The 23439-nt window shown below is 33.9% G+C and overlaps 19 non-coding genes across 19 annotated transcripts; 10 read left to right on the top strand and 9 right to left on the bottom strand.

Moving 5' to 3' along the window:
* The first annotated feature begins 383 nt into the window (after positions 1-383).
* TRNAQ-CUG (transfer RNA glutamine (anticodon CUG)) lies at positions 384-455 on the top strand. The gene has a single exon. It is a non-coding gene; the product is annotated as a tRNA-Gln (tRNA).
* Positions 456-1281: 826 nt separating this feature from the next.
* On the bottom strand, positions 1282-1353 carry TRNAQ-UUG (transfer RNA glutamine (anticodon UUG)). Its single transcript has one exon. It is a non-coding gene; the product is annotated as a tRNA-Gln (tRNA).
* Positions 1354-2902: 1549 nt separating this feature from the next.
* TRNAQ-CUG (transfer RNA glutamine (anticodon CUG)) lies at positions 2903-2974 on the top strand. The gene has a single exon. It is a non-coding gene; the product is annotated as a tRNA-Gln (tRNA).
* Positions 2975-3800: 826 nt separating this feature from the next.
* On the bottom strand, positions 3801-3872 carry TRNAQ-UUG (transfer RNA glutamine (anticodon UUG)). The gene has a single exon. It is a non-coding gene; the product is annotated as a tRNA-Gln (tRNA).
* Positions 3873-5421: 1549 nt separating this feature from the next.
* On the top strand, positions 5422-5493 carry TRNAQ-CUG (transfer RNA glutamine (anticodon CUG)). Its single transcript has one exon. It is a non-coding gene; the product is annotated as a tRNA-Gln (tRNA).
* An 826-nt stretch (positions 5494-6319) lies between these two features.
* TRNAQ-UUG (transfer RNA glutamine (anticodon UUG)) lies at positions 6320-6391 on the bottom strand. The gene has a single exon. It is a non-coding gene; the product is annotated as a tRNA-Gln (tRNA).
* A 1549-nt stretch (positions 6392-7940) lies between these two features.
* Positions 7941-8012, top strand: TRNAQ-CUG (transfer RNA glutamine (anticodon CUG)). The gene has a single exon. It is a non-coding gene; the product is annotated as a tRNA-Gln (tRNA).
* An 826-nt stretch (positions 8013-8838) lies between these two features.
* On the bottom strand, positions 8839-8910 carry TRNAQ-UUG (transfer RNA glutamine (anticodon UUG)). The gene has a single exon. It is a non-coding gene; the product is annotated as a tRNA-Gln (tRNA).
* Positions 8911-10459: 1549 nt separating this feature from the next.
* On the top strand, positions 10460-10531 carry TRNAQ-CUG (transfer RNA glutamine (anticodon CUG)). Its single transcript has one exon. It is a non-coding gene; the product is annotated as a tRNA-Gln (tRNA).
* Positions 10532-11357: 826 nt separating this feature from the next.
* On the bottom strand, positions 11358-11429 carry TRNAQ-UUG (transfer RNA glutamine (anticodon UUG)). Its single transcript has one exon. It is a non-coding gene; the product is annotated as a tRNA-Gln (tRNA).
* Positions 11430-12978: 1549 nt separating this feature from the next.
* TRNAQ-CUG (transfer RNA glutamine (anticodon CUG)) lies at positions 12979-13050 on the top strand. The gene has a single exon. It is a non-coding gene; the product is annotated as a tRNA-Gln (tRNA).
* Positions 13051-13876: 826 nt separating this feature from the next.
* On the bottom strand, positions 13877-13948 carry TRNAQ-UUG (transfer RNA glutamine (anticodon UUG)). The gene has a single exon. It is a non-coding gene; the product is annotated as a tRNA-Gln (tRNA).
* A 1549-nt stretch (positions 13949-15497) lies between these two features.
* On the top strand, positions 15498-15569 carry TRNAQ-CUG (transfer RNA glutamine (anticodon CUG)). The gene has a single exon. It is a non-coding gene; the product is annotated as a tRNA-Gln (tRNA).
* Positions 15570-16395: 826 nt separating this feature from the next.
* TRNAQ-UUG (transfer RNA glutamine (anticodon UUG)) lies at positions 16396-16467 on the bottom strand. The gene has a single exon. It is a non-coding gene; the product is annotated as a tRNA-Gln (tRNA).
* Positions 16468-18016: 1549 nt separating this feature from the next.
* TRNAQ-CUG (transfer RNA glutamine (anticodon CUG)) lies at positions 18017-18088 on the top strand. Its single transcript has one exon. It is a non-coding gene; the product is annotated as a tRNA-Gln (tRNA).
* Positions 18089-18914: 826 nt separating this feature from the next.
* Positions 18915-18986, bottom strand: TRNAQ-UUG (transfer RNA glutamine (anticodon UUG)). The gene has a single exon. It is a non-coding gene; the product is annotated as a tRNA-Gln (tRNA).
* A 1549-nt stretch (positions 18987-20535) lies between these two features.
* Positions 20536-20607, top strand: TRNAQ-CUG (transfer RNA glutamine (anticodon CUG)). Its single transcript has one exon. It is a non-coding gene; the product is annotated as a tRNA-Gln (tRNA).
* Positions 20608-21433: 826 nt separating this feature from the next.
* On the bottom strand, positions 21434-21505 carry TRNAQ-UUG (transfer RNA glutamine (anticodon UUG)). The gene has a single exon. It is a non-coding gene; the product is annotated as a tRNA-Gln (tRNA).
* Positions 21506-23054: 1549 nt separating this feature from the next.
* TRNAQ-CUG (transfer RNA glutamine (anticodon CUG)) lies at positions 23055-23126 on the top strand. The gene has a single exon. It is a non-coding gene; the product is annotated as a tRNA-Gln (tRNA).
* Positions 23127-23439: the final 313 nt, after the last annotated feature.

The following is a 23439-nucleotide window of genomic DNA, read 5'->3' as shown; positions in this document are numbered from 1 at the left end:
CAGAAATAGAAAAGGTCAAGAGTAATAAAATAGTACCCCCAAGATTTGGACTGGTACCTTTGCATGCAAAGTCCAACGTGCCAATCATTGCTCTTTGGCGCAGCCCATGTGAGAGACAAAGAAATGGGTGTATTAGTTTGGAAATGTAAAATGTTTTAATATGTTACAGTCAAAGATGATCATTATGATATAACTTGCCTATCCTGATAAACGTTTGCATATTTAACACTGTTAAGGAGAATGTATCTGAACAGAATCAAATCACATTATAGCTCTTTACACTATGAGCATTCAACAGAGATATCGTTTCATTAATGTAAGAAATGCCCCCGCACTAATGCGCTCTCTTTTGTCTCAATGGAAAAATGACTCATGTATGGGAGGGTTCCATGGTGTAATGGTTAGCACTCTGGACTCTGAATCCAGCGATCCGAGTTCAAATCTCGGTGGGACCTGCTTGAATTATGAGATTTACTATTTCACCCATTTCTTAGAATTTGGTCTTGGAAAAACATAACGTCAATGTTTTATACTGATACTTATCAACGTATAAGTATGCATCTATGTATACATAGCTATATCCGTCTAGATAGCGATAAGACTATATAAAGAAATCAATTATTCATAAACATATGTATTGAACCTGAAAACTAAAAACTGTTGTTTCCCATCCACAATTTAAACGTTAGGTTCATTTCCTCTCTCATCTATATGACCAGTAATGAGATAGTTAATTTTTGCTGATTTCTTATATGACAACATGCTTGACTTACACAGTGCATTTAATTGTGAATTTCTTTGAAAGAGAAATTCAGATTATTACCTTTGACACGTCTTTCGAAAGATTTTACTTTATGGTTATGGATTTACTTTAGAAAATCAGAGTGTAAATATATGTGTGTCTGAATTTCACGATTGTTATTCAAAACGTCATATCTTCTGTCCCCATAATACACAATTTGATTCCTCAAGTTTTGTTTTAATGAAGGATTTCCAATTAAAAAGTTCCATCTTCCCCTTATCAATAACAGTAAGATTTAAGAAAGTAATATCTTGCATCAGCCCCCTGTGATGAGTTTGAGAAAACAGAGTCAGCTCGCAAAATGTCTCATTATTTTGAGCCATTTAATTTCCATGTTTTCTAAAAGTTCTATCATTTGCTCACATCGAATAGACTTTCAGAATACAATCAATAAATTAATGTTTCACTCTACCCGTGTTAGATTTGTGATATTTATGAATACACTTGACAGAAAAAGATTTGATCAACAGTCATGAAAGTGGTCCCACCGAGATTTGAACTCGGATCCTTGGATTCAAAGTCCAAAGTGCTAACCATTACACCATGGAACCTCCCATGTGACAAGGGAGCAAATTGCTGCAGCAATGTGAACATTTCAAAGTTTTTAATGTTCTACAGTCAAAAACCAACAGAATGTTATTACTTTTCTATTCTGTTCAACTTTTGCATATTGAACTATGTTAGGGAAGGATGTTGCCCAGAGGACTCAAGTAACGCTATCACTCTGTTGAACAGTACTTTTTATGTGAGATACGATTTTGCAATAAAATATAAGATTCCCCCGTGAATGCAATCTCTTCTCTCAAAATGAAAAGCTCAACCTGGTACAGGTGGTTTGATGGTATCAAGCTTAGCACTCTAGACTCTGAAAACCGGGATCTGAGTACAAATCACAGTGGGACTTATCTAAACTTTACGATTTTCTTTTCCATTCAGTTCTTAGAATTATTAATTGGAAAAACATCTCATTTACTTATAAACTTGTACATATCCACTTTACACGTATGTATCTCCCTATATCTTGCTATATGTCTCTGTATATTTATAGGACAACATAAACACATACATTATAAAAATGCATATAATTAGTAGAGGTGAAAATAATGAAAAGTTGTTGCCTCTCCACATTTGAAACATGAGCTTCTTCTCCTTACTCTTCTATATGTCATGAAATTGAGATAGTCACTTTTTACTCAATTTTGATCTAACAATATAGTTGATTTATACAAAGCATATCATATGATTTGTGAATAATCTTAAAAGAGAAAATTAGATCAGTACCTGTGAGGCCTCCAAGCAAAAGCTTATGTTTCACGATTGCAGATCGACTGTTGAAAATCAGCATGAAAAACGTTTTATTTCACAATTTCCATACTAATATACAAAAACATTTGTACTATCTGAATGATACCGTCATTGTGGTTCTCTAGGTTTGATTTAAGAACACTTCTCTTTCAAAATGTGCTAAATTCGCCTTATCAATAGCGCAGAAAGCTTCAAAAAGGGATGCTGGGAATCAGGCCTCTGAAATGCATTTCAGAAAAACAGGATAGGATTTCTTAATGTCACACTATTTTGTGTAGGAATGTGATGTAAACGTATTATAATGTTTGTATTTCTGTAACTTGTTCAAGCTGATGGACGTTTTGAAAGGAATCAATAATTGTCTCTTTCAACCTACTGGTGTTGGATTTGAGCTATCAATAAACAAAGGTGACAGAAATAGTAAAGGTCAAGAGTAATAAAATAGTACCCCCAAGATTTGGACTGGTACCTTTGCATGCAAAGTCCAACGTGCCAATCATTGCTCTTTGGCGCAGCCCATGTGAGAGACAAAGAAATGGGTGTATTAGTTTGGAAATGTAAAATGTTTTAATATGTTACAGTCAAAGATGATCATTATGATATAACTTGCCTATCCTGATAAACGTTTGCATATTTAACACTGTTAAGGAGAATGTATCTGAACAGAATCAAATCACATTATAGCTCTTTACACTATGAGCATTCAACAGAGTTATCGTTTCATCAATGTAAGAAATGCCCCCGCACTAATGCGCTCTATTTTGTCTCAATAGAAAAATGACTCATGTATGGGAGGGTTCCATGGTGTAATGGTTAGCACTCTGGACTCTGAATCCAGCGATCCGAGTTCAAATCTCGGTGGGACCTGCTTGAATTATGAGATTTACTATTTCACCCATTTCTTAGAATTTGGTCTTGGAAAAACATAACGTCAATGTTTTATACTGATACTTATCAACGTATAAGTATGCATCTATGTATACATAGCTATATCCGTCTAGATAGCGATAAGACTATATAAAGAAATCAATTATTCATAAACATATGTATTGAACCTGAAAACTAAAAACTGTTGTTTCCCATCCACAATTTAAACGTTAGGTTCATTTCCTCTCTCATCTATATGACCAGTAATGAGATAGTTAATTTTTGCTGATTTCTTATATGACAACATGCTTGACTTACACAGTGCATTTAATTGTGAGTTTCTTTGAAAGAGAAATTCAGATTATTACCTTTGACACGTCTTTCGAAAGATTTTACTTTATGGTTATGGATTTACTTTAGAAAATCAGAGTGTAAATATATGTGTGTCTGAATTTCACGATTGTTATTCAAAACGTCATATCTTCTGTCCCCATAATACACAATTTGATTCCTCAAGTTTTGTTTTAATGAAGGATTTCCAATTAAAAAGTTCCATCTTCCCCTTATCAATAACAGTAAGATTTAAGAAAGTAATATCTTGCATCAGCCCCCTGTGATGAGTTTGAGAAAACAGAGTCAGCTCGCAAAATGTCTCATTATTTTGAGCCATTTAATTTCCATGTTTTCTAAAAGTTCTATCATTTGCTCACATCGAATAGACTTTCAGAATACAATCAATAAATTAATGTTTCACTCTACCCGTGTTAGATTTGTGATATTTATGAATACACTTGACAGAAAAAGATTTGATCAACAGTCATGAAAGTGGTCCCACCGAGATTTGAACTCGGATCCTTGGATTCAAAGTCCAAAGTGCTAACCATTACACCATGGAACCTCCCATGTGACAAGGGAGCAAATTGCTGCAGCAATGTGAACATTTCAAAGTTTTTAATGTTCTACAGTCAAAAACCAACAGAATGTTATTACTTTTCTATTCTGTTCAACTTTTGCATATTGAACTATGTTAGGGAAGGATGTTGCCCAGAGGACTCAAGTAACGCTATCACTCTGTTGAACAGTACTTTTTATGTGAGATACGATTTTGCAATAAAATATAAGATTCCCCCGTGAATGCAATCTCTTCTCTCAAAATGAAAAGCTCAACCTGGTACAGGTGGTTTGATGGTATCAAGCTTAGCACTCTAGACTCTGAAAACCGGGATCTGAGTACAAATCACAGTGGGACTTATCTAAACTTTACGATTTTCTTTTCCATTCAGTTCTTAGAATTATTAATTGGAAAAACATCTCATTTACTTATAAACTTGTACATATCCACTTTACACGTATGTATCTCCCTATATCTTGCTATATGTCTCTGTATATTTATAGGACAACATAAACACATACATTATAAAAATGCATATAATTAGTAGAGGTGAAAATAATGAAAAGTTGTTGCCTCTCCACATTTGAAACATGAGCTTCTTCTCCTTACTCTTCTATATGTCATGAAATTGAGATAGTCACTTTTTACTCAATTTTGATCTAACAATATAGTTGATTTATACAAAGCATATCATATGATTTGTGAATAATCTTAAAAGAGAAAATTAGATCAGTACCTGTGAGGCCTCCAAGCAAAAGCTTATGTTTCACGATTGCAGATCGACTGTTGAAAATCAGCATGAAAAACGTTTTATTTCACAATTTCCATACTAATATACAAAAACATTTGTACTATCTGAATGATACCGTCATTGTGGTTCTCTAGGTTTGATTTAAGAACACTTCTCTTTCAAAATGTGCTAAATTCGCCTTATCAATAGCGCAGAAAGCTTCAAAAAGGGATGCTGGGAATCAGGCCTCTGAAATGCATTTCAGAAAAACAGGATAGGATTTCTTAATGCCACACTATTTTGTGTAGGAATGTGATGTAAACGTATTATAATGTTTGTATTTCTGTAACTTGTTCAAGCTGATGGACGTTTTGAAAGGAATCAATAATTGTCTCTTTCAACCTACTGGTGTTGGATTTGAGCTATCAATAAACAAAGGTGACAGAAATAGAAAAGGTCAAGAGTAATAAAATAGTACCCCCAAGATTTGGACTGGTACCTTTGCATGCAAAGTCCAACGTGCCAATCATTGCTCTTTGGCGCAGCCCATGTGAGAGACAAAGAAATGGGTGTATTAGTTTGGAAATGTAAAATGTTTTAATATGTTACAGTCAAAGATGATCATTATGATATAACTTGCCTATCCTGATAAACGTTTGCATATTTAACACTGTTAAGGAGAATGTATCTGAACAGAATCAAATCACATTATAGCTCTTTACACTATGAGCATTCAACAGAGATATCGTTTCATTAATGTAAGAAATGCCCCCGCACTAATGTGCTCTCTTTTGTCTCAATGGAAAAATGACTCATGTATGGGAGGGTTCCATGGTGTAATGGTTAGCACTCTGGACTCTGAATCCAGCGATCCGAGTTCAAATCTCGGTGGGACCTGCTTGAATTATGAGATTTACTATTTCACCCATTTCTTAGAATTTGGTCTTGGAAAAACATAACGTCAATGTTTTATACTGATACTTATCAACGTATAAGTATGCATCTATGTATACATAGCTATATCCGTCTAGATAGCGATAAGACTATATAAAGAAATCAATTATTCATAAACATATGTATTGAACCTGAAAACTAAAAACTGTTGTTTCCCATCCACAATTTAAACGTTAGGTTCATTTCCTCTCTCATCTATATGACCAGTAATGAGATAGTTAATTTTTGCTGATTTCTTATATGACAACATGCTTGACTTACACAGTGCATTTAATTGTGAATTTCTTTGAAAGAGAAATTCAGATTATTACCTTTGACACGTCTTTCGAAAGATTTTACTTTATGGTTATGGATTTACTTTAGAAAATCAGAGTGTAAATATATGTGTGTCTGAATTTCACGATTGTTATTCAAAACGTCATATCTTCTGTCCCCATAATACACAATTTGATTCCTCAAGTTTTGTTTTAATGAAGGATTTCCAATTAAAAAGTTCCATCTTCCCCTTATCAATAACAGTAAGATTTAAGAAAGTAATATCTTGCATCAGCCCCCTGTGATGAGTTTGAGAAAACAGAGTCAGCTCGCAAAATGTCTCATTATTTTGAGCCATTTAATTTCCATGTTTTCTAAAAGTTCTATCATTTGCTCACATCGAATAGACTTTCAGAATACAATCAATAAATTAATGTTTCACTCTACCCGTGTTAGATTTGTGATATTTATGAATACACTTGACAGAAAAAGATTTGATCAACAGTCATGAAAGTGGTCCCACCGAGATTTGAACTCGGATCCTTGGATTCAAAGTCCAAAGTGCTAACCATTACACCATGGAACCTCCCATGTGACAAGGGAGCAAATTGCTGCAGCAATGTGAACATTTCAAAGTTTTTAATGTTCTACAGTCAAAAACCAACAGAATGTTATTACTTTTCTATTCTGTTCAACTTTTGCATATTGAACTATGTTAGGGAAGGATGTTGCCCAGAGGACTCAAGTAACGCTATCACTCTGTTGAACAGTACTTTTTATGTGAGATACGATTTTGCAATAAAATATAAGATTCCCCCGTGAATGCAATCTCTTCTCTCAAAATGAAAAGCTCAACCTGGTACAGGTGGTTTGATGGTATCAAGCTTAGCACTCTAGACTCTGAAAACCGGGATCTGAGTACAAATCACAGTGGGACTTATCTAAACTTTACGATTTTCTTTTCCATTCAGTTCTTAGAATTATTAATTGGAAAAACATCTCATTTACTTATAAACTTGTACATATCCACTTTACACGTATGTATCTCCCTATATCTTGCTATATGTCTCTGTATATTTATAGGACAACATAAACACATACATTATAAAAATGCATATAATTAGTAGAGGTGAAAATAATGAAAAGTTGTTGCCTCTCCACATTTGAAACATGAGCTTCTTCTCCTTACTCTTCTATATGTCATGAAATTGAGATAGTCACTTTTTACTCAATTTTGATCTAACAATATAGTTGATTTATACAAAGCATATCATATGATTTGTGAATAATCTTAAAAGAGAAAATTAGATCAGTACCTGTGAGGCCTCCAAGCAAAAGCTTATGTTTCACGATTGCAGATCGACTGTTGAAAATCAGCATGAAAAACGTTTTATTTCACAATTTCCATACTAATATACAAAAACATTTGTACTATCTGAATGATACCGTCATTGTGGTTCTCTAGGTTTGATTTAAGAACACTTCTCTTTCAAAATGTGCTAAATTCGCCTTATCAATAGCGCAGAAAGCTTCAAAAAGGGATGCTGGGAATCAGGCCTCTGAAATGTATTTCAGAAAAACAGGATAGGATTTCTTAATGCCACACTATTTTGTGTAGGAATGTGATGTAAACGTATTATAATGTTTGTATTTCTGTAACTTGTTCAAGCTGATGGACGTTTTGAAAGGAATCAATAATTGTCTCTTTCAACCTACTGGTGTTGGATTTGAGCTATCAATAAACAAAGGTGACAGAAATAGAAAAGGTCAAGAGTAATAAAATAGTACCCCCAAGATTTGGACTGGTACCTTTGCATGCAAAGTCCAACGTGCCAATCATTGCTCTTTGGCGCAGCCCATGTGAGAGACAAAGAAATGGGTGTATTAGTTTGGAAATGTAAAATGTTTTAATATGTTACAGTCAAAGATGATCATTATGATATAACTTGCCTATCCTGATAAACGTTTGCATATTTAACACTGTTAAGGAGAATGTATCTGAACAGAATCAAATCACATTATAGCTCTTTACACTATGAGCATTCAACAGAGATATCGTTTCATTAATGTAAGAAATGCCCCCGCACTAATGTGCTCTCTTTTGTCTCAATGGAAAAATGACTCATGTATGGGAGGGTTCCATGGTGTAATGGTTAGCACTCTGGACTCTGAATCCAGCGATCCGAGTTCAAATCTCGGTGGGACCTGCTTGAATTATGAGATTTACTATTTCACCCATTTCTTAGAATTTGGTCTTGGAAAAACATAACGTCAATGTTTTATACTGATACTTATCAACGTATAAGTATGCATCTATGTATACATAGCTATATCCGTCTAGATAGCGATAAGACTATATAAAGAAATCAATTATTCATAAACATATGTATTGAACCTGAAAACTAAAAACTGTTGTTTCCCATCCACAATTTAAACGTTAGGTTCATTTCCTCTCTCATCTATATGACCAGTAATGAGATAGTTAATTTTTGCTGATTTCTTATATGACAACATGCTTGACTTACACAGTGCATTTAATTGTGAATTTCTTTGAAAGAGAAATTCAGATTATTACCTTTGACACGTCTTTCGAAAGATTTTACTTTATGGTTATGGATTTACTTTAGAAAATCAGAGTGTAAATATATGTGTGTCTGAATTTCACGATTGTTATTCAAAACGTCATATCTTCTGTCCCCATAATACACAATTTGATTCCTCAAGTTTTGTTTTAATGAAGGATTTCCAATTAAAAAGTTCCATCTTCCCCTTATCAATAACAGTAAGATTTAAGAAAGTAATATCTTGCATCAGCCCCCTGTGATGAGTTTGAGAAAACAGAGTCAGCTCGCAAAATGTCTCATTATTTTGAGCCATTTAATTTCCATGTTTTCTAAAAGTTCTATCATTTGCTCACATCGAATAGACTTTCAGAATACAATCAATAAATTAATGTTTCACTCTACCCGTGTTAGATTTGTGATATTTATGAATACACTTGACAGAAAAAGATTTGATCAACAGTCATGAAAGTGGTCCCACCGAGATTTGAACTCGGATCCTTGGATTCAAAGTCCAAAGTGCTAACCATTACACCATGGAACCTCCCATGTGACAAGGGAGCAAATTGCTGCAGCAATGTGAACATTTCAAAGTTTTTAATGTTCTACAGTCAAAAACCAACAGAATGTTATTACTTTTCTATTCTGTTCAACTTTTGCATATTGAACTATGTTAGGGAAGGATGTTGCCCAGAGGACTCAAGTAACGCTATCACTCTGTTGAACAGTACTTTTTATGTGAGATACGATTTTGCAATAAAATATAAGATTCCCCCGTGAATGCAATCTCTTCTCTCAAAATGAAAAGCTCAACCTGGTACAGGTGGTTTGATGGTATCAAGCTTAGCACTCTAGACTCTGAAAACCGGGATCTGAGTACAAATCACAGTGGGACTTATCTAAACTTTACGATTTTCTTTTCCATTCAGTTCTTAGAATTATTAATTGGAAAAACATCTCATTTACTTATAAACTTGTACATATCCACTTTACACGTATGTATCTCCCTATATCTTGCTATATGTCTCTGTATATTTATAGGACAACATAAACACATACATTATAAAAATGCATATAATTAGTAGAGGTGAAAATAATGAAAAGTTGTTGCCTCTCCACATTTGAAACATGAGCTTCTTCTCCTTACTCTTCTATATGTCATGAAATTGAGATAGTCACTTTTTACTCAATTTTGATCTAACAATATAGTTGATTTATACAAAGCATATCATATGATTTGTGAATAATCTTAAAAGAGAAAATTAGATCAGTACCTGTGAGGCCTCCAAGCAAAAGCTTATGTTTCACGATTGCAGATCGACTGTTGAAAATCAGCATGAAAAACGTTTTATTTCACAATTTCCATACTAATATACAAAAACATTTGTACTATCTGAATGATACCGTCATTGTGGTTCTCTAGGTTTGATTTAAGAACACTTCTCTTTCAAAATGTGCTAAATTCGCCTTATCAATAGCGCAGAAAGCTTCAAAAAGGGATGCTGGGAATCAGGCCTCTGAAATGCATTTCAGAAAAACAGGATAGGATTTCTTAATGCCACACTATTTTGTGTAGGAATGTGATGTAAACGTATTATAATGTTTGTATTTCTGTAACTTGTTCAAGCTGATGGACGTTTTGAAAGGAATCAATAATTGTCTCTTTCAACCTACTGGTGTTGGATTTGAGCTATCAATAAACAAAGGTGACAGAAATAGAAAAGGTCAAGAGTAATAAAATAGTACCCCCAAGATTTGGACTGGTACCTTTGCATGCAAAGTCCAACGTGCCAATCATTGCTCTTTGGCGCAGCCCATGTGAGAGACAAAGAAATGGGTGTATTAGTTTGGAAATGTAAAATGTTTTAATATGTTACAGTCAAAGATGATCATTATGATATAACTTGCCTATCCTGATAAACGTTTGCATATTTAACACTGTTAAGGAGAATGTATCTGAACGGAATCAAATCACATTATAGCTCTTTACACTATGAGCATTCAACAGAGATATCGTTTCATTAATGTAAGAAATGCCCCCGCACTAATGTGCTCTCTTTTGTCTCAATGGAAAAATGACTCATGTATGGGAGGGTTCCATGGTGTAATGGTTAGCACTCTGGACTCTGAATCCAGCGATCCGAGTTCAAATCTCGGTGGGACCTGCTTGAATTATGAGATTTACTATTTCACCCATTTCTTAGAATTTGGTCTTGGAAAAACATAACGTCAATGTTTTATACTGATACTTATCAACGTATAAGTATGCATCTATGTATACATAGCTATATCCGTCTAGATAGCGATAAGACTATATAAAGAAATCAATTATTCATAAACATATGTATTGAACCTGAAAACTAAAAACTGTTGTTTCCCATCCACAATTTAAACGTTAGGTTCATTTCCTCTCTCATCTATATGACCAGTAATGAGATAGTTAATTTTTGCTGATTTCTTATATGACAACATGCTTGACTTACACAGTGCATTTAATTGTGAATTTCTTTGAAAGAGAAATTCAGATTATTACCTTTGACACGTCTTTCGAAAGATTTTACTTTATGGTTATGGATTTACTTTAGAAAATCAGAGTGTAAATATATGTGTGTCTGAATTTCACGATTGTTATTCAAAACGTCATATCTTCTGTCCCCATAATACACAATTTGATTCCTCAAGTTTTGTTTTAATGAAGGATTTCCAATTAAAAAGTTCCATCTTCCCCTTATCAATAACAGTAAGATTTAAGAAAGTAATATCTTGCATCAGCCCCCTGTGATGAGTTTGAGAAAACAGAGTCAGCTCGCAAAATGTCTCATTATTTTGAGCCATTTAATTTCCATGTTTTCTAAAAGTTCTATCATTTGCTCACATCGAATAGACTTTCAGAATACAATCAATAAATTAATGTTTCACTCTACCCGTGTTAGATTTGTGATATTTATGAATACACTTGACAGAAAAAGATTTGATCAACAGTCATGAAAGTGGTCCCACCGAGATTTGAACTCGGATCCTTGGATTCAAAGTCCAAAGTGCTAACCATTACACCATGGAACCTCCCATGTGACAAGGGAGCAAATTGCTGCAGCAATGTGAACATTTCAAAGTTTTTAATGTTCTACAGTCAAAAACCAACAGAATGTTATTACTTTTCTATTCTGTTCAACTTTTGCATATTGAACTATGTTAGGGAAGGATGTTGCCCAGAGGACTCAAGTAACGCTATCACTCTGTTGAACAGTACTTTTTATGTGAGATACGATTTTGCAATAAAATATAAGATTCCCCCGTGAATGCAATCTCTTCTCTCAAAATGAAAAGCTCAACCTGGTACAGGTGGTTTGATGGTATCAAGCTTAGCACTCTAGACTCTGAAAACCGGGATCTGAGTACAAATCACAGTGGGACTTATCTAAACTTTACGATTTTCTTTTCTATTCAGTTCTTAGAATTATTAATTGGAAAAACATCTCATTTACTTATAAACTTGTACATATCCACTTTACACGTATGTATCTCCCTATATCTTGCTATATGTCTCTGTATATTTATAGGACAACATAAACACATACATTATAAAAATGCATATAATTAGTAGAGGTGAAAATAATGAAAAGTTGTTGCCTCTCCACATTTGAAACATGAGCTTCTTCTCCTTACTCTTCTATATGTCATGAAATTGAGATAGTCACTTTTTACTCAATTTTGATCTAACAATATAGTTGATTTATACAAAGCATATCATATGATTTGTGAATAATCTTAAAAGAGAAAATTAGATCAGTACCTGTGAGGCCTCCAAGCAAAAGCTTATGTTTCACGATTGCAGATCGACTGTTGAAAATCAGCATGAAAAACGTTTTATTTCACAATTTCCATACTAATATACAAAAACATTTGTACTATCTGAATGATACCGTCATTGTGGTTCTCTAGGTTTGATTTAAGAACACTTCTCTTTCAAAATGTGCTAAATTCGCCTTATCAATAGCGCAGAAAGCTTCAAAAAGGGATGCTGGGAATCAGGCCTCTGAAATGCATTTCAGAAAAACAGGATAGGATTTCTTAATGCCACACTATTTTGTGTAGGAATGTGATGTAAACGTATTATAATGTTTGTATTTCTGTAACTTGTTCAAGCTGATGGACGTTTTGAAAGGAATCAATAATTGTCTCTTTCAACCTACTGGTGTTGGATTTGAGCTATCAATAAACAAAGGTGACAGAAATAGAAAAGGTCAAGAGTAATAAAATAGTACCCCCAAGATTTGGACTGGTACCTTTGCATGCAAAGTCCAACGTGCCAATCATTGCTCTTTGGCGCAGCCCATGTGAGAGACAAAGAAATGGGTGTATTAGTTTGGAAATGTAAAATGTTTTAATATGTTACAGTCAAAGATGATCATTATGATATAACTTGCCTATCCTGATAAACGTTTGCATATTTAACACTGTTAAGGAGAATGTATCTGAACAGAATCAAATCACATTATAGCTCTTTACACTATGAGCATTCAACAGAGATATCGTTTCATTAATGTAAGAAATGCCCCCGCACTAATGTGCTCTCTTTTGTCTCAATGGAAAAATGACTCATGTATGGGAGGGTTCCATGGTGTAATGGTTAGCACTCTGGACTCTGAATCCAGCGATCCGAGTTCAAATCTCGGTGGGACCTGCTTGAATTATGAGATTTACTATTTCACCCATTTCTTAGAATTTGGTCTTGGAAAAACATAACGTCAATGTTTTATACTGATACTTATCAACGTATAAGTATGCATCTATGTATACATAGCTATATCCGTCTAGATAGCGATAAGACTATATAAAGAAATCAATTATTCATAAACATATGTATTGAACCTGAAAACTAAAAACTGTTGTTTCCCATCCACAATTTAAACGTTAGGTTCATTTCCTCTCTCATCTATATGACCAGTAATGAGATAGTTAATTTTTGCTGATTTCTTATATGACAACATGCTTGACTTACACAGTGCATTTAATTGTGAATTTCTTTGAAAGAGAAATTCAGATTATTACCTTTGACACGTCTTTCGAAAGATTTTACTTTATGGTTATGGATTTACTTTAGAAAATCAGAGTGTAAATATATGTGTGTCTGAATTTCACGATTGTTATTCAAAACGTCATATCTTCTGTCCCCATAATACACAATTTGATTCCTCAAGTTTTGTTTTAATGAAGGATTTCCAATTAAAAAGTTCCATCTTCCCCTTATCAATAACAGTAAGATTTAAGAAAGTAATATCTTGCATCAGCCCCCTGTGATGAGTTTGAGAAAACAGAGTCAGCTCGCAAAATGTCTCATTATTTTGAGCCATTTAATTTCCATGTTTTCTAAAAGTTCTATCATTTGCTCACATCGAATAGACTTTCAGAATACAATCAATAAATTAATGTTTCACTCTACCCGTGTTAGATTTGTGATATTTATGAATACACTTGACAGAAAAAGATTTGATCAACAGTCATGAAAGTGGTCCCACCGAGATTTGAACTCGGATCCTTGGATTCAAAGTCCAAAGTGCTAACCATTACACCATGGAACCTCCCATGTGACAAGGGAGCAAATTGCTGCAGCAATGTGAACATTTCAAAGTTTTTAATGTTCTACAGTCAAAAACCAACAGAATGTTATTACTTTTCTATTCTGTTCAACTTTTGCATATTGAACTATGTTAGGGAAGGATGTTGCCCAGAGGACTCAAGTAACGCTATCACTCTGTTGAACAGTACTTTTTATGTGAGATACGATTTTGCAATAAAATATAAGATTCCCCCGTGAATGCAATCTCTTCTCTCAAAATGAAAAGCTCAACCTGGTACAGGTGGTTTGATGGTATCAAGCTTAGCACTCTAGACTCTGAAAACCGGGATCTGAGTACAAATCACAGTGGGACTTATCTAAACTTTACGATTTTCTTTTCCATTCAGTTCTTAGAATTATTAATTGGAAAAACATCTCATTTACTTATAAACTTGTACATATCCACTTTACACGTATGTATCTCCCTATATCTTGCTATATGTCTCTGTATATTTATAGGACAACATAAACACATACATTATAAAAATGCATATAATTAGTAGAGGTGAAAATAATGAAAAGTTGTTGCCTCTCCACATTTGAAACATGAGCTTCTTCTCCTTACTCTTCTATATGTCATGAAATTGAGATAGTCACTTTTTACTCAATTTTGATCTAACAATATAGTTGATTTATACAAAGCATATCATATGATTTGTGAATAATCTTAAAAGAGAAAATTAGATCAGTACCTGTGAGGCCTCCAAGCAAAAGCTTATGTTTCACGATTGCAGATCGACTGTTGAAAATCAGCATGAAAAACGTTTTATTTCACAATTTCCATACTAATATACAAAAACATTTGTACTATCTGAATGATACCGTCATTGTGGTTCTCTAGGTTTGATTTAAGAACACTTCTCTTTCAAAATGTGCTAAATTCGCCTTATCAATAGCGCAGAAAGCTTCAAAAAGGGATGCTGGGAATCAGGCCTCTGAAATGCATTTCAGAAAAACAGGATAGGATTTCTTAATGCCACACTATTTTGTGTAGGAATGTGATGTAAACGTATTATAATGTTTGTATTTCTGTAACTTGTTCAAGCTGATGGACGTTTTGAAAGGAATCAATAATTGTCTCTTTCAACCTACTGGTGTTGGATTTGAGCTATCAATAAACAAAGGTGACAGAAATAGAAAAGGTCAAGAGTAATAAAATAGTACCCCCAAGATTTGGACTGGTACCTTTGCATGCAAAGTCCAACGTGCCAATCATTGCTCTTTGGCGCAGCCCATGTGAGAGACAAAGAAATGGGTGTATTAGTTTGGAAATGTAAAATGTTTTAATATGTTACAGTCAAAGATGATCATTATGATATAACTTGCCTATCCTGATAAACGTTTGCATATTTAACACTGTTAAGGAGAATGTATCTGAACAGAATCAAATCACATTATAGCTCTTTACACTATGAGCATTCAACAGAGATATCGTTTCATTAATGTAAGAAATGCCCCCGCACTAATGTGCTCTCTTTTGTCTCAATGGAAAAATGACTCATGTATGGGAGGGTTCCATGGTGTAATGGTTAGCACTCTGGACTCTGAATCCAGCGATCCGAGTTCAAATCTCGGTGGGACCTGCTTGAATTATGAGATTTACTATTTCACCCATTTCTTAGAATTTGGTCTTGGAAAAACATAACGTCAATGTTTTATACTGATACTTATCAACGTATAAGTATGCATCTATGTATACATAGCTATATCCGTCTAGATAGCGATAAGACTATATAAAGAAATCAATTATTCATAAACATATGTATTGAACCTGAAAACTAAAAACTGTTGTTTCCCATCCACAATTTAAACGTTAGGTTCATTTCCTCTCTCATCTATATGACCAGTAATGAGATAGTTAATTTTTGCTGATTTCTTATATGACAACATGCTTGACTTACACAGTGCATTTAATTGTGAATTTCTTTGAAAGAGAAATTCAGATTATTACCTTTGACACGTCTTTCGAAAGATTTTACTTTATGGTTATGGATTTACTTTAGAAAATCAGAGTGTAAATATATGTGTGTCTGAATTTCACGATTGTTATTCAAAACGTCATATCTTCTGTCCCCATAATACACAATTTGATTCCTCAAGTTTTGTTTTAATGAAGGATTTCCAATTAAAAAGTTCCATCTTCCCCTTATCAATAACAGTAAGATTTAAGAAAGTAATATCTTGCATCAGCCCCCTGTGATGAGTTTGAGAAAACAGAGTCAGCTCGCAAAATGTCTCATTATTTTGAGCCATTTAATTTCCATGTTTTCTAAAAGTTCTATCATTTGCTCACATCGAATAGACTTTCAGAATACAATCAATAAATTAATGTTTCACTCTACCCGTGTTAGATTTGTGATATTTATGAATACACTTGACAGAAAAAGATTTGATCAACAGTCATGAAAGTGGTCCCACCGAGATTTGAACTCGGATCCTTGGATTCAAAGTCCAAAGTGCTAACCATTACACCATGGAACCTCCCATGTGACAAGGGAGCAAATTGCTGCAGCAATGTGAACATTTCAAAGTTTTTAATGTTCTACAGTCAAAAACCAACAGAATGTTATTACTTTTCTATTCTGTTCAACTTTTGCATATTGAACTATGTTAGGGAAGGATGTTGCCCAGAGGACTCAAGTAACGCTATCACTCTGTTGAACAGTACTTTTTATGTGAGATACGATTTTGCAATAAAATATAAGATTCCCCCGTGAATGCAATCTCTTCTCTCAAAATGAAAAGCTCAACCTGGTACAGGTGGTTTGATGGTATCAAGCTTAGCACTCTAGACTCTGAAAACCGGGATCTGAGTACAAATCACAGTGGGACTTATCTAAACTTTACGATTTTCTTTTCCATTCAGTTCTTAGAATTATTAATTGGAAAAACATCTCATTTACTTATAAACTTGTACATATCCACTTTACACGTATGTATCTCCCTATATCTTGCTATATGTCTCTGTATATTTATAGGACAACATAAACACATACATTATAAAAATGCATATAATTAGTAGAGGTGAAAATAATGAAAAGTTGTTGCCTCTCCACATTTGAAACATGAGCTTCTTCTCCTTACTCTTCTATATGTCATGAAATTGAGATAGTCACTTTTTACTCAATTTTGATCTAACAATATAGTTGATTTATACAAAGCATATCATATGATTTGTGAATAATCTTAAAAGAGAAAATTAGATCAGTACCTGTGAGGCCTCCAAGCAAAAGCTTATGTTTCACGATTGCAGATCGACTGTTGAAAATCAGCATGAAAAACGTTTTATTTCACAATTTCCATACTAATATACAAAAACATTTGTACTATCTGAATGATACCGTCATTGTGGTTCTCTAGGTTTGATTTAAGAACACTTCTCTTTCAAAATGTGCTAAATTCGCCTTATCAATAGCGCAGAAAGCTTCAAAAAGGGATGCTGGGAATCAGGCCTCTGAAATGCATTTCAGAAAAACAGGATAGGATTTCTTAATGCCACACTATTTTGTGTAGGAATGTGATGTAAACGTATTATAATGTTTGTATTTCTGTAACTTGTTCAAGCTGATGGACGTTTTGAAAGGAATCAATAATTGTCTCTTTCAACCTACTGGTGTTGGATTTGAGCTATCAATAAACAAAGGTGACAGAAATAGAAAAGGTCAAGAGTAATAAAATAGTACCCCCAAGATTTGGACTGGTACCTTTGCATGCAAAGTCCAACGTGCCAATCATTGCTCTTTGGCGCAGCCCATGTGAGAGACAAAGAAATGGGTGTATTAGTTTGGAAATGTAAAATGTTTTAATATGTTACAGTCAAAGATGATCATTATGATATAACTTGCCTATCCTGATAAACGTTTGCATATTTAACACTGTTAAGGAGAATGTATCTGAACAGAATCAAATCACATTATAGCTCTTTACACTATGAGCATTCAACAGAGATATCGTTTCATTAATGTAAGAAATGCCCCCGCACTAATGTGCTCTCTTTTGTCTCAATGGAAAAATGACTCATGTATGGGAGGGTTCCATGGTGTAATGGTTAGCACTCTGGACTCTGAATCCAGCGATCCGAGTTCAAATCTCGGTGGGACCTGCTTGAATTATGAGATTTACTATTTCACCCATTTCTTAGAATTTGGTCTTGGAAAAACATAACGTCAATGTTTTATACTGATACTTATCAACGTATAAGTATGCATCTATGTATACATAGCTATATCCGTCTAGATAGCGATAAGACTATATAAAGAAATCAATTATTCATAAACATATGTATTGAACCTGAAAACTAAAAACTGTTGTTTCCCATCCACAATTTAAACGTTAGGTTCATTTCCTCTCTCATCTATATGACCAGTAATGAGATAGTTAATTTTTGCTGATTTCTTATATGACAACATGCTTGACTTACACAGTGCATTTAATTGTGAATTTCTTTGAAAGAGAAATTCAGATTATTACCTTTGACACGTCTTTCGAAAGATTTTACTTTATGGTTATGGATTTACTTTAGAAAATCAGAGTGTAAATATATGTGTGTCTGAATTTCACGATTGTTATTCAAAACGTCATATCTTCTGTCCCCATAATACACAATTTGATTCCTCAAGTTTTGTTTTAATGAAGGATTTCCAATTAAAAAGTTCCATCTTCCCCTTATCAATAACAGTAAGATTTAAGAAAGTAATATCTTGCATCAGCCCCCTGTGATGAGTTTGAGAAAACAGAGTCAGCTCGCAAAATGTCTCATTATTTTGAGCCATTTAATTTCCATGTTTTCTAAAAGTTCTATCATTTGCTCACATCGAATAGACTTTCAGAATACAATCAATAAATTAATGTTTCACTCTACCCGTGTTAGATTTGTGATATTTATGAATACACTTGACAGAAAAAGATTTGATCAACAGTCATGAAAGTGGTCCCACCGAGATTTGAACTCGGATCCTTGGATTCAAAGTCCAAAGTGCTAACCATTACACCATGGAACCTCCCATGTGACAAGGGAGCAAATTGCTGCAGCAATGTGAACATTTCAAAGTTTTTAATGTTCTACAGTCAAAAACCAACAGAATGTTATTACTTTTCTATTCTGTTCAACTTTTGCATATTGAACTATGTTAGGGAAGGATGTTGCCCAGAGGACTCAAGTAACGCTATCACTCTGTTGAACAGTACTTTTTATGTGAGATACGATTTTGCAATAAAATATAAGATTCCCCCGTGAATGCAATCTCTTCTCTCAAAATGAAAAGCTCAACCTGGTACAGGTGGTTTGATGGTATCAAGCTTAGCACTCTAGACTCTGAAAACCGGGATCTGAGTACAAATCACAGTGGGACTTATCTAAACTTTACGATTTTCTTTTCCATTCAGTTCTTAGAATTATTAATTGGAAAAACATCTCATTTACTTATAAACTTGTACATATCCACTTTACACGTATGTATCTCCCTATATCTTGCTATATGTCTCTGTATATTTATAGGACAACATAAACACATACATTATAAAAATGCATATAATTAGTAGAGGTGAAAATAATGAAAAGTTGTTGCCTCTCCACATTTGAAACATGAGCTTCTTCTCCTTACTCTTCTATATGTCATGAAATTGAGATAGTCACTTTTTACTCAATTTTGATCTAACAATATAGTTGATTTATACAAAGCATATCATATGATTTGTGAATAATCTTAAAAGAGAAAATTAGATCAGTACCTGTGAGGCCTCCAAGCAAAAGCTTATGTTTCACGATTGCAGATCGACTGTTGAAAATCAGCATGAAAAACGTTTTATTTCACAATTTCCATACTAATATACAAAAACATTTGTACTATCTGAATGATACCGTCATTGTGGTTCTCTAGGTTTGATTTAAGAACACTTCTCTTTCAAAATGTGCTAAATTCGCCTTATCAATAGCGCAGAAAGCTTCAAAAAGGGATGCTGGGAATCAGGCCTCTGAAATGCATTTCAGAAAAACAGGATAGGATTTCTTAATGCCACACTATTTTGTGTAGGAATGTGATGTAAACGTATTATAATGTTTGTATTTCTGTAACTTGTTCAAGCTGATGGACGTTTTGAAAGGAATCAATAATTGTCTCTTTCAACCTACTGGTGTTGGATTTGAGCTATCAATAAACAAAGGTGACAGAAATAGAAAAGGTCAAGAGTAATAAAATAGTACCCCCAAGATTTGGACTGGTACCTTTGCATGCAAAGTCCAACGTGCCAATCATTGCTCTTTGGCGCAGCCCATGTGAGAGACAAAGAAATGGGTGTATTAGTTTGGAAATGTAAAATGTTTTAATATGTTACAGTCAAAGATGATCATTATGATATAACTTGCCTATCCTGATAAACGTTTGCATATTTAACACTGTTAAGGAGAATGTATCTGAACAGAATCAAATCACATTATAGCTCTTTACACTATGAGCATTCAACAGAGATATCGTTTCATTAATGTAAGAAATGCCCCCGCACTAATGTGCTCTCTTTTGTCTCAATGGAAAAATGACTCATGTATGGGAGGGTTCCATGGTGTAATGGTTAGCACTCTGGACTCTGAATCCAGCGATCCGAGTTCAAATCTCGGTGGGACCTGCTTGAATTATGAGATTTACTATTTCACCCATTTCTTAGAATTTGGTCTTGGAAAAACATAACGTCAATGTTTTATACTGATACTTATCAACGTATAAGTATGCATCTATGTATACATAGCTATATCCGTCTAGATAGCGATAAGACTATATAAAGAAATCAATTATTCATAAACATATGTATTGAACCTGAAAACTAAAAACTGTTGTTTCCCATCCACAATTTAAACGTTAGGTTCATTTCCTCTCTCATCTATATGACCAGTAATGAGATAGTTAATTTTTGCTGATTTCTTATATGACAACATGCTTGACTTACACAGTGCATTTAATTGTGAATTTCTTTGAAAGAGAAATTCAGATTATTACCTTTGACACGTCTTTCGAAAGATTTTACTTTATGGTTATGGATTTACTTTAGAAAATCAGAGTGTAAATATATGTGTGTCTGAATTTCACGATTGTTATTCAAAACGTCATATCTTCTGTCCCCATAATACACAATTTGATTCCTCAAGTTTTGTTTTAATGAAGGATTTCCAATTAAAAAGTTCCATCTTCCCCTTATCAATAACAGTAAGATTTAAGAAAGTAATATCTTGCATCAGCCCCCTGTGATGAGTTTGAGAAAACAGAGTCAGCTCGCAAAATGTCTCATTATTTTGAGCCATTTAATTTCCATGTTTTCTAAAAGTTCTATCATTTGCTCACATCGAATAGACTTTCAGAATACAATCAATAAATTAATGTTTCACTCTACCCGTGTTAGATTTGTGATATTTATGAATACACTTGACAGAAAAAGATTTGATCAACAGTCATGAAAGTGGTCCCACCGAGATTTGAACTCGGATCCTTGGATTCAAAGTCCAAAGTGCTAACCATTACACCATGGAACCTCCCATGTGACAAGGGAGCAAATTGCTGCAGCAATGTGAACATTTCAAAGTTTTTAATGTTCTACAGTCAAAAACCAACAGAATGTTATTACTTTTCTATTCTGTTCAACTTTTGCATATTGAACTATGTTAGGGAAGGATGTTGCCCAGAGGACTCAAGTAACGCTATCACTCTGTTGAACAGTACTTTTTATGTGAGATACGATTTTGCAATAAAATATAAGATTCCCCCGTGAATGCAATCTCTTCTCTCAAAATGAAAAGCTCAACCTGGTACAGGTGGTTTGATGGTATCAAGCTTAGCACTCTAGACTCTGAAAACCGGGATCTGAGTACAAATCACAGTGGGACTTATCTAAACTTTACGATTTTCTTTTCCATTCAGTTCTTAGAATTATTAATTGGAAAAACATCTCATTTACTTATAAACTTGTACATATCCACTTTACACGTATGTATCTCCCTATATCTTGCTATATGTCTCTGTATATTTATAGGACAACATAAACACATACATTATAAAAATGCATATAATTAGTAGAGGTGAAAATAATGAAAAGTTGTTGCCTCTCCACATTTGAAACATGAGCTTCTTCTCCTTACTCTTCTATATGTCATGAAATTGAGATAGTCACTTTTTACTCAATTTTGATCTAACAATATAGTTGATTTATACAAAGCATATCATATGATTTGTGAATAATCTTAAAAGAGAAAATTAGATCAGTACCTGTGAGGCCTCCAAGCAAAAGCTTATGTTTCACGATTGCAGATCGACTGTTGAAAATCAGCATGAAAAACGTTTTATTTCACAATTTCCATACTAATATACAAAAACATTTGTACTATCTGAATGATACCGTCATTGTGGTTCTCTAGGTTTGATTTAAGAACACTTCTCTTTCAAAATGTGCTAAATTCGCCTTATCAATAGCGCAGAAAGCTTCAAAAAGGGATGCTGGGAATCAGGCCTCTGAAATGCATTTCAGAAAAACAGGATAGGATTTCTTAATGCCACACTATTTTGTGTAGGAATGTGATGTAAACGTATTATAATGTTTGTATTTCTGTAACTTGTTCAAGCTGATGGACGTTTTGAAAGGAATCAATAATTGTCTCTTTCAACCTACTGGTGTTGGATTTGAGCTATCAATAAACAAAGGTGACAGAAATAGAAAAGGTCAAGAGTAATAAAATAGTACCCCCAAGATTTGGACTGGTACCTTTGCATGCAAAGTCCAACGTGCCAATCATTGCTCTTTGGCGCAGCCCATGTGAGAGACAAAGAAATGGGTGTATTAGTTTGGAAATGTAAAATGTTTTAATATGTTACAGTCAAAGATGATCATTATGATATAACTTGCCTATCCTGATAAACGTTTGCATATTTAACACTGTTAAGGAGAATGTATCTGAACAGAATCAAATCACATTATAGCTCTTTACACTATGAGCATTCAACAGAGATATCGTTTCATTAATGTAAGAAATGCCCCCGCACTAATGTGCTCTCTTTTGTCTCAATGGAAAAATGACTCATGTATGGGAGGGTTCCATGGTGTAATGGTTAGCACTCTGGACTCTGAATCCAGCGATCCGAGTTCAAATCTCGGTGGGACCTGCTTGAATTATGAGATTTACTATTTCACCCATTTCTTAGAATTTGGTCTTGGAAAAACATAACGTCAATGTTTTATACTGATACTTATCAACGTATAAGTATGCATCTATGTATACATAGCTATATCCGTCTAGATAGCGATAAGACTATATAAAGAAATCAATTATTCATAAACATATGTATTGAACCTGAAAACTAAAAACTGTTGTTTCCCATCCACAATTTAAACGTTAGGTTCATTTCCTCTCTCATCTATATGACCAGTAATGAGATAGTTAATTTTTGCTGATTTCTTATATGACAACATGCTTGA

The sequence above is a fragment of the Lissotriton helveticus genome, chromosome 4_1, assembly GCF_964261635.1.
Source record: "Lissotriton helveticus chromosome 4_1, aLisHel1.1, whole genome shotgun sequence".
Taxonomy (NCBI): Eukaryota; Metazoa; Chordata; class Amphibia; order Caudata; family Salamandridae; genus Lissotriton; species Lissotriton helveticus.
Note: the sequence above shows the minus strand (reverse complement) of the source record. Positions and strands in the feature narration are given on the sequence as shown.